The 15,627-nt window shown below is 40.8% G+C and overlaps 1 protein-coding gene across 4 annotated transcripts in view; it reads left to right on the top strand.

Annotated features, from left to right (window-relative positions):
* Nucleotides 1-8,878: 8,878 nt before the first annotated feature.
* Nucleotides 8,879-15,627, top strand: part of LOC122564890 (ras-related protein Rab-14) — a 40,337-nt gene continuing 33,588 nt past the window's right edge. For 2 of the 4 annotated variants that reach the window (XM_043720300.1, XM_043720301.1), the window contains exons 1-2: nt 8,879-9,074; nt 12,639-12,718. The gene's annotated coding sequence lies outside the window, so the exon portion shown is untranslated. The remainder of the gene's footprint in view (nt 9,075-12,638; nt 12,719-15,627) is intronic. The other 2 variants (XM_043720302.1, XM_043720303.1) reach the window with 1 other exon arrangement.

Below are 15,627 nucleotides of genomic sequence, written 5' to 3'. Positions count from 1 at the left end.
TATAGGACTGAAGTTAGGGGTAGGTTCTTCACTCAGCGAGTTGTAAGTTCATGGAATGCCCTGCCAGTAGCAGTGGTGGACTCTCCCTCTTTATGGGCATTTAAGCGGGCATTGGATAGGTATATGGAGGATAGTGGGTTAGTATAGGTTAGGTGGGCTTGGATCGGCGCAACATCGAAGGCCAAAGGGCCTGTACTGCGCTGTATTGTTCTATGTTCTATAATACTCAAGAAGCTTGACACCAACAAAGTTAAGGCAGCCCACTTGATTGGCATCACATCCACAAACATTCAGTCTTTCAACACTGACGTACAGTGGCAACAATGTGTACCATCGACAAAATGAGCTGTAGAATTCACCAAGGCTCCTTAGACAGCTACTTCCAAACCCACACCAATACTGTCTAGAAGGACAAGGGCAGCAGATATGTGGGAATGCCACCACCTGCAAGTCCCCCTCAAGCCTCTCACCATCCTGAATATATTGTTGTTCCTTCACTGTCACTGGATCAAAATCCTAGAACTCCCTAGTGGCATTGTGGGTCTACCTTCAGAAAATGGACTGCCACTTTTCAAGGCCGCAACTCACCATTGTCTTCTCAAAGTCATCTAGGGATGGGCAATAAATACCGGTCCAGCCAACAATGCCCACTTCTCATTTATGATTTTGTAAAACAAACTGTTGTCAATGGAGGAGGACAATTGAGCAACTCACTAGAGAAGGAGGCTCATTAATATCTCCATCTTCAATGATTGTGGAGCCCCACAGTGTTACCATTAGAAATGATACACAGCTACTCAAAATAAAGAAGAATATGAATGTGCTGGAAACTGTTTAGAAGAAGAAGTTTACTGGATTAATGCCTAGAATCTGTGGGTTTCCTAATGTGGGATGGTTGGACAGATCAGGTTCGTATCCACTGGAACTTAGAAGAGTGAGAGATGACTTCATTGAAACATAGAATGCACAGCAGGTCAGGCAGCATCCGAGGAGCAGGAAAATCGATGTTTCAGGCAAAAGCCATTCATCAGGAATGAAGCCCTTCATTGAAACATACAAAATCCTGAAAGGTCTTGATGATCTGGCTGTGGAAGGGATATATCCTCTTGTGGCAGATTCGAGAGCTAGGAGTGCAAGGGATCGCCCATTTATGACAGAGATGAGGAGAATTTTATTTTCTCACAGCGTGTTATGAGTCTTTGGAGCTTTCTTCCTTGAAAGCTGGTGGAAGCAGAGTCTTTGAATCTCCATGAGGCAGAGATAAATAGAATCTTGGTAAGCAAGGTGGTGAGAGGTCACTGGTACTCACCATGCATGTGGAGTTATTAGATTAGTTCTGATGTTTGAATAATGCAGGAGCTGAGTGGTTAAATCCTGCTCTTAATTTATACATTTGTAAACTTAATGTTGGTCAGGGGTCATTAAGCCATAGAGGTCTGCAGCATGGAAACAGGCCCTTCAGCCCAACTTTTCCATGCTGCCCAGGTTTCACAATTTAAACTCGTCTCATTTGTCTGCATTTGGTCCATACGCCTCCACACCCATACCGTCCATGTACCTGTGTAAATATTTCTTAAATGATGAAATTGTAGTCACTTCCACCACTACCTCTGGCAGCTTTTCCAGATGCTGACAAACGTCTGTGTGAAAAAATTGCCCGTCTGGACCCTTTTGCTTAGACACAGTAAACCAGGGCAAAATTAATTGGCACTTGGATAAATTTAGGTTGTTAAATGAAAGCCAGAACAAAGGTAAATGGTGTTTGAGCAACTTAATTCAATTATTCAATGGAGTCACAGACAAGGTTGATAAATGATAGTGCAGTTAATGTTATGTTTATTCTCTGGTATGCCGATGTGATGTTTCTGCAATCCTACAATGTGTTTAATTTCTCTGACCAAGTTTATTAACATATAATCACGTTTGTGAGTTTTTTTGTAATAGTCGTCTTAAGGAAGGCTCAGAGGGATATGGGCCAAGTGCTGGCAAATGGGACTAGATTAGGTTAGGACATCTAGTCAGCAAGGATGAGTTGGACCGAAGGGTCTGTTTCCATGTTGTACAGCTGTATGACTCTATGACTCACCAGAAACTGGATTCAGATACCCTCAAAAATACCCTGTCTTTTTTTTGAGGCAGGCACCTTCTAATATTTCAATTTGTATTCAAACAAACTGCCTGGAAGTAAACTTACCAATAGTACAACTTTACCTCCCTCCATACATCCCCACTGACCTCCCCCCTCCCCCAGCCCAACACAAAACACAGGTCTGATTGAGAGTTTGAACCTGTTTACATGTAACTTTGTTGCTTTTATTGACTGTAAACCATTGAAAAAGACACTCCTAAAAATGAGTGGACCTTGCATAGGCTGTTTCCATAATATGCACATTTTAAAAGAAGAAGCTGATGAGAATATCTAGTACCTCCCTTTGTTTTTACAAACTGTGGAATTTTATTCTGTACAAAGGTTCAGAGTATCAAGAATATGTTTTAACTCTTTTGGATAGGGAAAATAATGATAAATTATTAGCAATGCCTACCTCCAGTCAAAGAATTTTAAAAAACTAAACTAAATGAAAATCAATCTCAAGGGCAACTAGGTATGGTCAATAAATGCTGGCCCAGCTAGCGACACCCACATTCCATGAGAATACAGACTATTCATTAGCTTAATGATGGCTAATGGCTACATTATACAGTATTGCATAATATCTAGAAAGATCTGGTTGGACTTGCCTCTGTGAGATTGTATTGGTCTGAACCTGCTGGAGAGAGTGAGCTTCAGTTAGACAGTATGTCAGAATCCATGAGGAAAGGTAAGATCACCCTACAATCGGAACAGGGAAGATAGAATCATGGAATATAGATCCAGGAATTGACCATTCAGCCCAATAAGCCTGCTCCACCATTCAACCTGATCATGGTTGATCCTTTATCTCAATGCTTTACTCCAGGAGTCTCCTCACACACTCTGACATCTTTAGTTTTGAAAAATCTATTTCTTTCCTAATTTGTTTCAGCGACTTCATCTCTAAGAAAGAAGCCACTTCCTACCCCCCTCCTACCTAAAGGGAAGGCCTTTCCCTGCACCCTCCAGCAGCTCAGATACTGATACCTCAGTGGGTTCTTTAGCTAGATTAGGTTCGGGAACACACTCTGGTGGGCATTTTAGTGCAGTGCCTCTGTAGCTGGCCATGGTAAAAACACACAGGCTGTTGCCACTCAGCAGACTGTTGGAGCCCATAGACCTGCGCAGCTCCAAGGAGGAGAGGACCCCATGGTATCAGCCATGAATACATTTTGTGAGCATACACAGATCCAGGAGCAGGTTTGTCGGTGACACTCGGGAAACTGAATCAAAGGTTGGAGGAACCCATCAACACTACCTGTGCTGAGTTGGCTCCTGCATGCATATGCTTGGCTGTCTCCACAGAAAGTCCCATTCAGCAGAAAGCTGGAGATACATACAGACTTTCACTCCACTTTAGTCATTGTGTTCAGCATCGAAGGCAAAGTGAGAGGGGAATGAGCGGCTCCTTCCTCTCCACAAGACAGAATGATGCCAGCAGACTTGCAGATGGGGGGAAGAATCACACATTGGGCCCCTCAGAAGCTTCCCCTGATGACCCAATGTGGGTGCATGGGATCTCCACCTCCATCCCACCTGTGATCCATAACCTGGTGTAAGGTGATGCTGAGAAGGTTAAGCCTGCACCTGGGCAGGACATTCTCAGCATCTCTGGGCTCTCTATCCACAAATTCCACCCCCATTGCACCACCACCATCTGCCCAAACCTTCAAGACCAACATGCCCCACCACTGGCTTTCTGCACCCCAGCATTGCACCTAGACATAGTGGGAAGAGGGAGGAAATGAGACATTGGCAACTCATTTCATTCTTTAACATTGACTACAAATTCTGCCTAAGATCACAGCTAATTGAGTCAAGTCAGCATAGTATCTGACAGGAACACCCCTGAGAGCATTAATCTCCTCAGGGGTAGGGGAGAAATCTACTTCATCAGCTTACACCAGAGAAAGGACTTGGACAGAATATTACAAACCTGCATGATGATGCGCTCCCCAAAACTGAGTTTAGGCATGAATGCACAACTGGATCCAATCCACAGTTTCAATTAATGTGTATGAATTGTGAAATTTTTTGATCAAATCTGGAATCAGGTACAGTTGTCTTCTCTGCCCTTACCTGCTCATTGGATTGAATTGAAACTGTTTTTGTGTCCATCAGGCGTGATGTGGGAATAAGAGGGGTGACAATCCCAGATAGTGAGGCACACATGGCAAAGCCTCCCTGCACGTAGACATTGACACAGTTTCCTGCTCGGATCTACTGTCAGTGTGAGGACTGGTGAGCGTCCAAGGCCTGATTGAATTGAATCAAAGCTCAACCACAGGAATGATGAGATCATGTTCTTTGAGAATTGGCCAAGGTAATCATTTGTACCCATCACCAGCAGGCCAGAATACCTGAAGGTGCTGCGGATATGGTTCAGGACATGCATCAAAAAATAAAAGGAACAGGTAACCATGATGAAACAAAAATTGGACTTGTGGGTGTGATGTTCCCTCACCATTATGGAATAACTACAAATAAAAAGCAGTAAACAGATGCAAGGTGATCTCAATACTGCTATAGGTAGCACAAGTAAGTCCATACCCTAATCCTGCACCATGGTGATCATCTGAGTCATTTTCCCTTTTGGCTGGTAGTCAAAAATGGTCTGAATGCACAGGGACACAATGTACAAGTCTCCAGGTAAGTAGGGGAGTTGGGTAGAAAATTTTACCCTCATCCTGATGGCCACCTGGATGTGCAGTTGCATGAAGCTGTACGTAGACCCTTTGTTCACAAACAGCAAGTGTCACTATTGCTGAGGTTTTATCAGTCCCAGGTGTTGTGAAGGATGGGTTGGTCTGTTTGTTATGCTTCATTTTTTGAATAAGCCACATGATAATTCTTACGGACATATTGTTGATGCTTTCACAGACTGATTCATATCTATCTTGTTTGATGGGTATTGGTCTTTGCTGATTATTATTGGCATTTCTTGAAGAGTATGGAATTGAAGATTTTGTTGATAAGCATCAGCCTTTGTTGTTGAGTAGTGACCTTTGTTGGTGAGTATTGATCTTTGTTGAAGAGCATTGGTCTATGTTGATGAGTGCTGGTCTTTGTTGAGGAGTATCAATCCTTGTTGAGAAGTATTGATCTTTGTTGATTAGAATCGATCTTTGTTGATTAGTATTGGTCTTTATTAATGGGTATTGGTTTTTGATGGTGAGTATTGGTCTTTACTGATGAGTATTAGTCATTGTTAATGAATATTGAAACTTATAGAACACTAAGAAGCCTGGATAGAATGGATGTGGGGAGGCCGTTTCCACTAGTAAGAGAGACTAGAACCTGAGAGCACAGTGTCAAACTAAACAGACTTCAAAGAGTGGTGAACCTGGGGAACTCATTGCTACAGAAGGCTGTGCAGACCAAGTCACTGAGTGTAGTTAAAGATCAAATAGTAAAAGATCAAATGTAACTTACTTATCATTTTATAGGAAGGATCAAGTTCTTGTGTTAGCAAATCATTTCAAAATTGGAAGCATTGGTATAGGAAAAGAGAGAGTAAGGTAAATTGGATTAGAGTGACTTACCTTTATTGGCTCTAATAAGGTGAATTCTTATTACGTGATGTACCTGATGGCAGTGATGATCAGGGAGATTAAACTGAGAAAGTACAACCATGGATGAACATGGTAGAACATCATAGCTCGACTTGGAGACAGTAACAGAAAACGTGATCTCATAAATGAAGGATTTTTGTCATTGTGATTGATACTGACGTTATCATTTTTGATGAGGATGCAAAAATATTGACATCCACATTAAGATTGATGAGGGCAGAGCAGAAGATGTGATCTATATGGACTTCAGTAAGGCGTTCGACAATGCTCCCCATGGGAGACTGATTAGCAAGGTTAGATCTCATGGAATACAAGGAGAACGAGCCATTTGGATACAGAACTGGCTCAAAGGTAAAAGACAGAGGGTGGTGGTGGAGGGTTGTTTTTCAGACTGGAGGCCTGTGACCAGTGGAGTGCCACAAGGTTCGGTGCTGGGCCCTCTACTTTTTGTCATTTACATAAATGATTTGGATGCGAGCATAAGAGGTATAGTTAGTAAATTTGCAGATTACACCAAAGTTGGAGGTGTAATGGACAGCGAACAGGGTCACCTCAGATTACAACAGGGTCTGGACCAGATGGGCCAATGGGCTGAGAAGTGGCAGATGGAGTTTAATTCAGATAAATGTGAGGTGCTGCATTTTGGGAAATCAAATCTTAGCAGGACTTATACACTTAATGGTAAGGTCCTAGGGAGTGTTGCTGAACAAAGAGACCTTGGAGTGCAGGTTCATAGCTCCTTGAAAGTGGAGTCGCAGGCAGATAGAATGCTTTCCTTTATTGGTCAGAGTATTGAGTACAGGAGTTGGGAGGAGAAAGTGAGGACTGCAGATGCTGGAGATCAGAGCTGAAAATATGTTGCTGGAAAAGTGCAGCAGGTCAGGCAGCATCCAAGGAACAGGAGAATCGACATTTCGGACATAAGCCAGAAGGGCTTATGCCCAAAACGTCGATTCTCCTGTTCCTTGGATGCTGCCTGACCTGCTGCGCTTTTCCAGCAACACATTTTCAGTACAGGAGTTGGGACGTCATGTTGTGGCTGTACAAGACATTGGTTAGGTCACTGTTGGAATATTGCATGCAACTGTGGTCTCCTTCCTATCGGAAAGATGTTGTGAAACTTGAAAGGTTCAGAAAAGATTTAGAAGGATGTTGCCAGGGTTGGAGGATTTGAGCTACAGGGAGACGCTGAACAGGCTTGAGCTGCTTTCCCTGGAGCGTCGGAGGCTGAGGGGTGACCTTACAGAGGTTTACAAAATTGAGGGACATGGATAAGATAAATAGACAAAGTCTTTTTCCCTGGAGTGGGGGAGTCCAGAACTTGAGGGCATAGGTTTAGGGTGAGAGGGGAAAGATTTAAAAGAGACCTAAGGGGCAACATTTTCAAGCAGAGGGTGGTACGTGTATGGAATGAGCTGCCAGAGGATGTGGTGGAGGCTGGTACAATTGCAACATTTAAGAGGCATTTGGATGGGTATATGAATAGGAAGGGTTTGGAGGGATATGGGCCAGGTGCTGTCAGGTGGGACTAGATTGGGTTGTGATATCTGGTCAGCATGGACAGGTTGGACCTGTCCATGCTGTACATCTCTATGACTCTATGACTCTATGTGGTCACTTAAGACTTGAACAGTTTATTGTGCACAATGTAGATTTGTAGCAAATGAACATTATTGGAATGGTTAATCTTTCTGAAAATGCACAGAAGTAAGATAAATCCTTAATCTCTGCTCATGAACAATTCAAGCTCCACTGAGAAGCGTGACTCAAATAAACTAAAACACTTGTACCCAGACTATAAACAGCTAACATTGGTAATGCTTGGTTTGTGTCAAAGGTTTTAACTTTATAATTGTCAAATTTTATTTTGGTTATAGATAACTTTTTTATAATGGAAAAGAAAAATACTGTGGATGATGGAAACCCTAAATAGCATCTATGGAGAGAAAACAACAACGAAACCTTCCATGATTGATAAAAGTTTCACAACCTGAGTTGTTAACTTTATTTCTGTTTTCATGATTGCCAATCTTGCTGGATACTCATGCCTAATGATGCAGAGCTGATCTTGTCAGGACTACATTTAAAAATAAACAAAATGCAACCCTACAAAGACTTAAAATGTTGGAAATATTTACTAAATATTTCCAACATTTTAAGTGTATGATGGGCTGCATTTTATTTTTAAATTTAGTATCGACAAGGTCAGCTCTGCATCATTAGGCATGAGTATCCAGCAGTTTGGGATTGCCTTGGAGTCTACAGGAGTCCATAAAGTGTAACAGCATGTTACAGTGAACAACCTAGAAGAATAATCATTACCGTTTAAGATAATCTTGAATTTTGGAAGGAATAATCAAATTGGGAATAATGAGTCTTTACAATAAATATAATACTTAATGTTGCTTTCTGATTGGTGTGGGAAGGCAGTGTGGACACGTTGAATAGAAGGTGAGGCACAACAGGTAGTAGCAGGTCAAGTTACAGCACGTCCAGAAGTATAATCAATCAGCGTTAGCAATTTACAGTAAACGAAACTGACAACATAGGGATGTGCTAAATAGCAAACAGAAAGGGCTTATAACAAGAGAATGTTCCAACATTGTAACATTATTCAAATATTTGAAATACAGAATTTGAGTATTGCTGAAAAAAGTCACATTTTCCATACATCTTTTTGTGTGAAATCACATATAGACCAGACTGGGTAGGGATGGCAGAATTCCTCCCTAATGCACGAGTAATCCAGATATGTTTTTACAATTGATGGGAATTTCATGGCACCATTACAGAAATAAGCTTTATGATTTTACGATATCTCATATTCATTTCTCCCTTGTGTTTAGTTTTTCCATCAATATCAGATGGATGCTTTCCAATCAATGCAATGCACAGGTTAATACTGAATGATAATAGGATCACTTTGGACTTGCTAAAGCGGATAGATCTCAGCTGCAATCAAGGAAGTTGCAGGTAAGGGGACACTTGATATCCTAACTTTGTTTTTAAAAAAAGGAAAATTACATGGTTAATAGTTCAAATGCATGATTCCAAAAATTCTAAATGGCAAGATGAAATAAAATAGCGAAACGTGAACTTTGCAAAACGCTACACCAATAATGCCAGCTTCCCAGTCGCAAAGCATAAAGAACCTCAAGCCCTGTGCGGAAGAGTATGAATGACGGAACGTAAAGGCGCTGACCCTTGACCCACCCCTGTGACGTGCCGCAGGAAACCCCGTCGGAGGGAGGCGCCATCTTGGAAGTTGCGGACGGGGGAGAGTTTTCTGAAGTGATTTTTGTTTTTGATTCCGCGGGGAACCGAAAGGGAGATCGACAGAGAATTCCTCGCGGAGGTCTGTGCGGAAGTCGGTAAGGCCGGGAATGGGAGGCGGGAGGCGAGTGTTCGGCTGCGGGGCTTTACCCGGGGATGTGGAGCTGGAGGAGGAAGGAAGGGAGGGAGGGAGCGAGGCAGACAGGCACAAGGCTGCTCCTCCTCAGCGGCCTTTTGTGTTGTGGATGCGCTGGGAAGCTGTGCGTGATCCCGGAAGGTCGGCCCGGCCCAGCCCAGCCCAGCCCAGCCCGGTCGGGCCTACTCAGCCTTCCCCTGCAGTGAGGGGAAGAAGCCGCTCCCCTTTCCTGCCGGGAGATCCCGCCTGGGCTGACAGCCCTCCTCTGAGCCTGTGTACAGATTGCTGCTTTAAACCCCCTTGTAGCCGGTTACTGTGCCCCTTTGCCTGTGCAAGGGAAGGGACGAGAGGCCGGATCACTTTTTTTTCCCTGCTCCCACCAATTGAATGCAACAATTCGGCTGTTTTTTTTTGTTTTGGCAAGTGACTGACCGCATTTTGCCTGTGCAAGGGAAGGGACGAGAGGCCGGATCACTTTTTTTTTCCCCTGCTCCCACCAATTGAATGCAACAATTCGGCTGTTTTTTTTTTGTTTTGGCAAGTGACTGACCGCATCATCCAGCTGATATTTGTGGAGGACTGATGCCAGTTTGGGTGGGGAAAGGAATTCTTGCAAAAGGCAGACTACATCGTGTGAATTTGGAGCCCGTCTGCAACAGTCTCAACCTAGAATTTAATTTTATTGAACTGTCGGTGTGAACATATCTGCAGAGTGCATGTACCCTGCTAATAGTAAAATGTTTAATATGTTGTGGCTTAAGGGTTTGGCTAACTCGTACGGTAAATCCTCATGGCATTCACTTACAATGTGTAACTAGCATAATTCTGGTATTCATCTGGGTAACAATTGATTCAGTTATAAACGTAAGTGACAAGTATGCCAAGTAATATTTCTCCTTGCCTACAACACTGATTCAAAAGTTTCTTTATGGGTGCAGAGTTAAATTGTATAGAGAACAATAGATTGAATGCACCACTTCACACTGCAGGAAACTGGGATCTGATAGGCTTCATTTAAATTAATGCATTAATGAGTCCAACTTGATGAGAACATGTATGTCTTTATAAAATTGAAAGCAATGAGTACTATGCATCTGGCATAGTTTTTCACAACAGTAGAGAGTAGTAACTTTAAGATAAATGGAACAAGGTTTTTTGTGGATAATCACAGTTGGAGAAATAGACTTTTGGCATTGACCAAAGCTGCAGTTTGGCTGATTAGTCAAGGAAGTCGGTGTAAAATCATAACATGGTTACAGTTGAAGGTGGTTAGTTGGCCCAATGTTTGTGCTGACTTGCTGCAAGAATAAATCTTCTCAATCAACAGCAGTTTTTTTTTTAAACCATGTTTTCATTTCACTTAATGCTGGAAAGTAGTCCATTGTGGCACATCTGTGACAATACAATATTCGTAATGAATTGTGGCCTGGACCTATTTTACACCAGACGGTGCAATGATTTGTGTAGTTTTTTTCTACTTGAATCGCAATATTGAATTAAGTAATCATTTGCAGAATCAGCATAGCGGGAGCCCAGTGCCCTAAATTAAGTTTTTTTTTCTAGTATATGTAAATTGTTAGAACATTATAATGGATGCAGAACTACCTAAAGTACTTCATATTAGATTTTTTTTTTTGGTTGTGTTGACAAAAGTGTTATTTAGCTGGAATTTAATAGCATAAGCTTTCAAAGTACTCTTATTTTGAAAATGCCTCCTAATTGGTCTGTTTTTTGTTTAATATGTATTGTTTGCATTTGGTAAAGAGTTCTGTGCCAATTGCATACCAGCAACATTGTGTTTAAACAATGGTAATTTACTATTGGCATTTAGCCCTAATCCTAATGTTACAGGAGTTTGGAATAGACATGTCAATGGGTGTGGAATTTTACTAATCCCAGTTTACTGCTGACAGTTGGCCTTGAATTTGGGTGGATCTTTGAATCTGAAATAATTTGTAAAAACTCCCTTTTGTTTCATTTCATGATAACTGGTAATAGATAAAATCTTGCATTGTTATACCAATTCCAATGAGGAAAGTGATTTATGGATTGTTAGTTTGGATTCAAATTTAACTAACTTAGTTGTTTGACAAACTTTACCTCTTCTGGCATGTTGCATGAAGTCAATGTTGCAATAATTGTGAGCACTGAGGCAAAACGGTAGTTGACATGCTTTTGTAAATTCATTTTTCAGTGATTCACGCTTATTAGTCAGTGATCTCTGTCAGGCTTCACTTGTGTTTTTTTTGTCTATGTTCTCTGCTCGGTGGCATGGTGTCTCAGTGGTTAGCACTGCTGTCTCTCAGCCCCAAGAACCTGTTCTATTCCAGCCTTGAGCGACTGTCTGTGTGGAGTCTGCACATTCTTCCATTGTCTGCATGGGTTTCCTCCGGGTGCTCTGTTTTCTCCCACAATCTGAAGATGTGCAGGTGAGGTTAATTGGCCATGCTAAATTGCCCGTAGTGTTAGGCCCATTAGTCAGGGGTAAATGTAGGGTGGGGAAATAGGTCTGGGTGGGTTGCTCTTCAGAGGGTCGGTGTGGACTTGTTGGACCGAAGGCCCTGTTTCAATATTGTAGGGAATCTAATCTAATGTCTGTGCCACAAGCATTTCCTTGATGGGTTTGGTACTGTGATAACTAACAGGTAGTTGTTGCTTGTACTTATGGAGTCACACATTGCCTTGTGTGACTCCATAATGTTAATATCATATTGAAGTCTTTCACGTGCAGTTTGCTTTTCTGATAGTTAATGCCAGCTGAAGTACTTAGTTCCTTGGTAAATTTTAGGACTCTTATTTATGTTGGGTTCCATGGAACACTACAAAGCAGTTCAGGTAGTTCCCTTGCTTGCTCACTTTGTGGTGTTGAAAGATCTTTAGTTTAATTAATAAATTTTTTGAGTTATCTTTCTAATCTCATTAGAAGGATTGTCAGTACAAAGAATTAAGTGCTAAATGTGAAAAATTGAAAAGCTTTGTCATGAAACATACCAGGATTAAGTATACTAACATGCAGTTGAGTTTTATTGGGATTGAGTCTCAAATATGAAGTATTTGTTCTGCATTTCTGCTGGCATGGCAGTGTAGGAATTTGTATTCAATGTTCTGTATGTTGGCTGAGATGTGGTATATGTGAGTTTCTGCTGAGCTGAATGTGTCTGAATTGTTCCAAGTGTTACACATGAGCTGGTTGAAGGATAATTGTGTACAGATGAAAGCATAAGTTGAATCTGTATCATTTTACACAATTTGTTTCATTTGCCAAAACCAGAGAATTTCAATGGTCTAATATAGACTGTGTCTTAAGTACCTTCTGCAGCGTATGGAAACCTTGGAGAGCAGCAAGGGAAGTAGTTGCTTGATATTTGATCAGTGGCAGCAATTAAATTATTTTAAGCATTCTAAATGATTTGTTAATTGAACTATAGATCCATAAGTAGATCTAAAGAAAATGACTATTTTCAAACTGCTAGCCAAGTTGTAGTGTTGAATCTTCTGACTTAATTTGTGACTCCATTTATTCCAGTGGGATGCACCACAGCTGATCTTGTAAAATTGGGAGCTGGGTTTAGGACTAACTATTTGTTGCTTCTACAAAAATTGAAGGTAGGTGAGATAAACATGATTTAAACTCATTAATCAGCAATTATAGTCATAACCAATCTGAATGCTTTGGTTTTTTTTAAGAAATAGAAACAAAAGGAGGTAATTTTGCTCTTATCTCCTCTTCGTGTGAGATGAAGAGCATCAGTGGAAATCTATTTTGGATACAAATTGCATATAGTAATGTCAGCATTCTGCTAATTTATTGTAACTCAAATGGTTTAGAGCTGTATTTTGAGATATTGCAATTTTAATTTTAGTCTGGTTCTATTTTAAATCCTTCTTAATGTGCAATGTTTGACTTTGCTGTCAAATATCATTATCCTATGGAGATTTCCTTCAATTTCTTGCATAAAGGAATCTATTCTTGACTCTCTTTTTCTGTCCTAAATCTAGTAAAATAGACAAGTACAAATTGGAATGAGTTTTGTTTATTTTCATCACTTTTTATCTTTAAGGATTCTATTCACTATTGCAAATATCTCCTTTTCGTGGCTTGTGTCTGAATTTGATGCTAGTTGTCATACAATAGAGCTTCCTCTTGCAGCTGATTTGAGGAAATTTTTGAAGGAAGGGTAACTGGGTTTAGAATATCTAATTGCACTTGAATTATCCCCAAGTGTAAAGATGTATGAGTGGTTGACTGCAAGGCCAATAATGTTAATGCACCATGTTTTTGAATTAGAATTATGCACTACTTTTCATGACATTCAGGTATTTCTTTGAAAATGCAGTAATGATTTATAATGTTGGGGATGTCATCCAAGTTTACACACAAGCTTACTCAGTGACAGGACATATCCGCATCGTCTTTCTTTCAGATGTTGAGGGTTAAATTATTGGCCAGGATACTAATGATTCATTTACTCTTTAAATCATGCAGTGATGTCTTTTCTGTCTACCCAAGAGGGTAGATAGCACTACATTGTATCACAACCCTTAAAAGGTAGTGCTGCTGAAGTATAACATTTACTCTTTATTGTATTGGAGTGTTAGCCTTGGTTTTGTTTTGTGCTTCAGTGCTGAAAAAGGGCACCCACAATTTTCTGACTTGGGTGCATAAATGCTAGTTGATCAAGTGTTTTTTTTTAAGTGGAGCAGAGTAAAATCAATTTTCTCTTTTTTTTTAGCAAGTAAATTAGTCACGTTCGATCCCAATTTGTTAATTTGTACTAATTTGACTAATACTCTATTACCAAAAATGGAGAGTATGGAATCATGAGTACAAACTAAATTGAGTTTGTGTAGTACCCCATTAGGTTCTATTTCATGCCACACTCTCTTTCGGGTGTTTAAATGTATTTAAGTGGCATAATTTGAAGGTTTTCCTGAATTCTAGCTGAGAAACAGAATCTGGGATTCCTGCTTCAGATTTTTGCTGTACTCATTGTGCAAGAACAGATGTATCTGAAAGACATCATGGCGAATGGCCAACTAATTTGCTGTTCATGTCATTTGTGAAGTAAAGACCCGAGAATGCAGTCCTAGAGAATTAGTGGTAGTGCGATTTAGAAAAGCAGTGATGAGTGTGGGCAGTGGTGGGGAAAAATGCTCAATTCAGCTCTGTTACATGCTACTCGTGTGCCACTACTGATAAGTTTGTAACTCGAGGTCCACACTGGAATTGAACTTTGCACCAGGCAGGGCTTCCTAATTTTGCCGCATTGAATTGTTTATTTGCATTTAGCATGCCTATTTAAATATTTTAATAGCATGTTAATACTAAGCTAACTGTTCCCACCTACAATTTGTAATACAGACATGCTGACAGCCAAACTCCCTCACCAGAATAAGCTTTGTAGGTCTAGGAGTTGACACTAAATTTGTCACAACAATGTTGAATTATATCTGAAGATGCATGACAAAGTTCATATGATTTGTGACTATTCTGTTTGATTTAATGTGCATAACTATACAAAGTAAAAATCTGATCAGGAAACTACACTTTCTCCAGGTTATACTCTGGACTTCATCGGTCACTTAGTCATAGAGATGTACAGCACAGAAACAGACCCTTCAGTCCAAGCAGTCCATGCTGACCTTATATCCCAACCCAATCTAGTCCCACCTGCCAGCACCTGGCCCATATCCCTCCAAACCCTTCCTATTCATATACTCCTCCAGATCCCTTTTAAATGTTGCAATTGTACCAGCCTCCACCAATTCTTCTGGCAGCTCATTCCATACACGTACCACCCTCTGTGTGAAAACGTTGCCCCTTGGGTCTCTTTTATATCTTTCCGCTCTCGCCCTAAACCTATGCCCTCTAGTTCTGGACTCCCCCACCCCAGAGAAAATATTTTGTCTATTTACCCTATCCATGCCCCTCATGATTTTATAAACCTCTAAAAGGCCACCCCTCAGCTTCCAACGCTTCAGGGAAAACAGCCCCAGCCTGTCCAGCCTCTCCCTATAGCTCAAATCCTCCAACTCTGGCAACATCCTTGTAAATCCTTTTCTGAACCCTTTCAAGTTTCGCAACATATAGAAGACCAGAATTGCAACAGTGGTCTAACCAATGTCCTGTATCTCCACAACATAACCTCTCAACTCCTGTACTCGATACACTTGCGATGGCTTGAGTAAAGATGTTACTCATTCATATTTTCCAAATGGATTGTGTGACTTGTATATGAAAGTTCATGATCTTGGACTTGAGTGATAAGGTTTTGGAAAAATGGAAGGACTACATCAACAGTCGCATGGAGTTAACGAAAGATGGATTTTGGAAACCAGATCATTCTGGACTAAGCAAATTTAGTTTTTTAGGTTATAGGAATTTGGATTGCTGTGATTTTAATATTATCCTTTCATATCTTGTGTGTTTGGAAAGTAAAACAAGGCTAGTTGACAAAATTGTGACTTCTTGAATAAGAGTATCATCCGGTTTGTGAAAACAAAAGCTTTGTGGC

This window comes from Chiloscyllium plagiosum, chromosome 30 (assembly GCF_004010195.1).
Source record: "Chiloscyllium plagiosum isolate BGI_BamShark_2017 chromosome 30, ASM401019v2, whole genome shotgun sequence".
Taxonomy (NCBI): domain Eukaryota; kingdom Metazoa; phylum Chordata; class Chondrichthyes; order Orectolobiformes; family Hemiscylliidae; genus Chiloscyllium; species Chiloscyllium plagiosum.
This window is presented reverse-complemented; position numbering and strand designations above follow the sequence as displayed.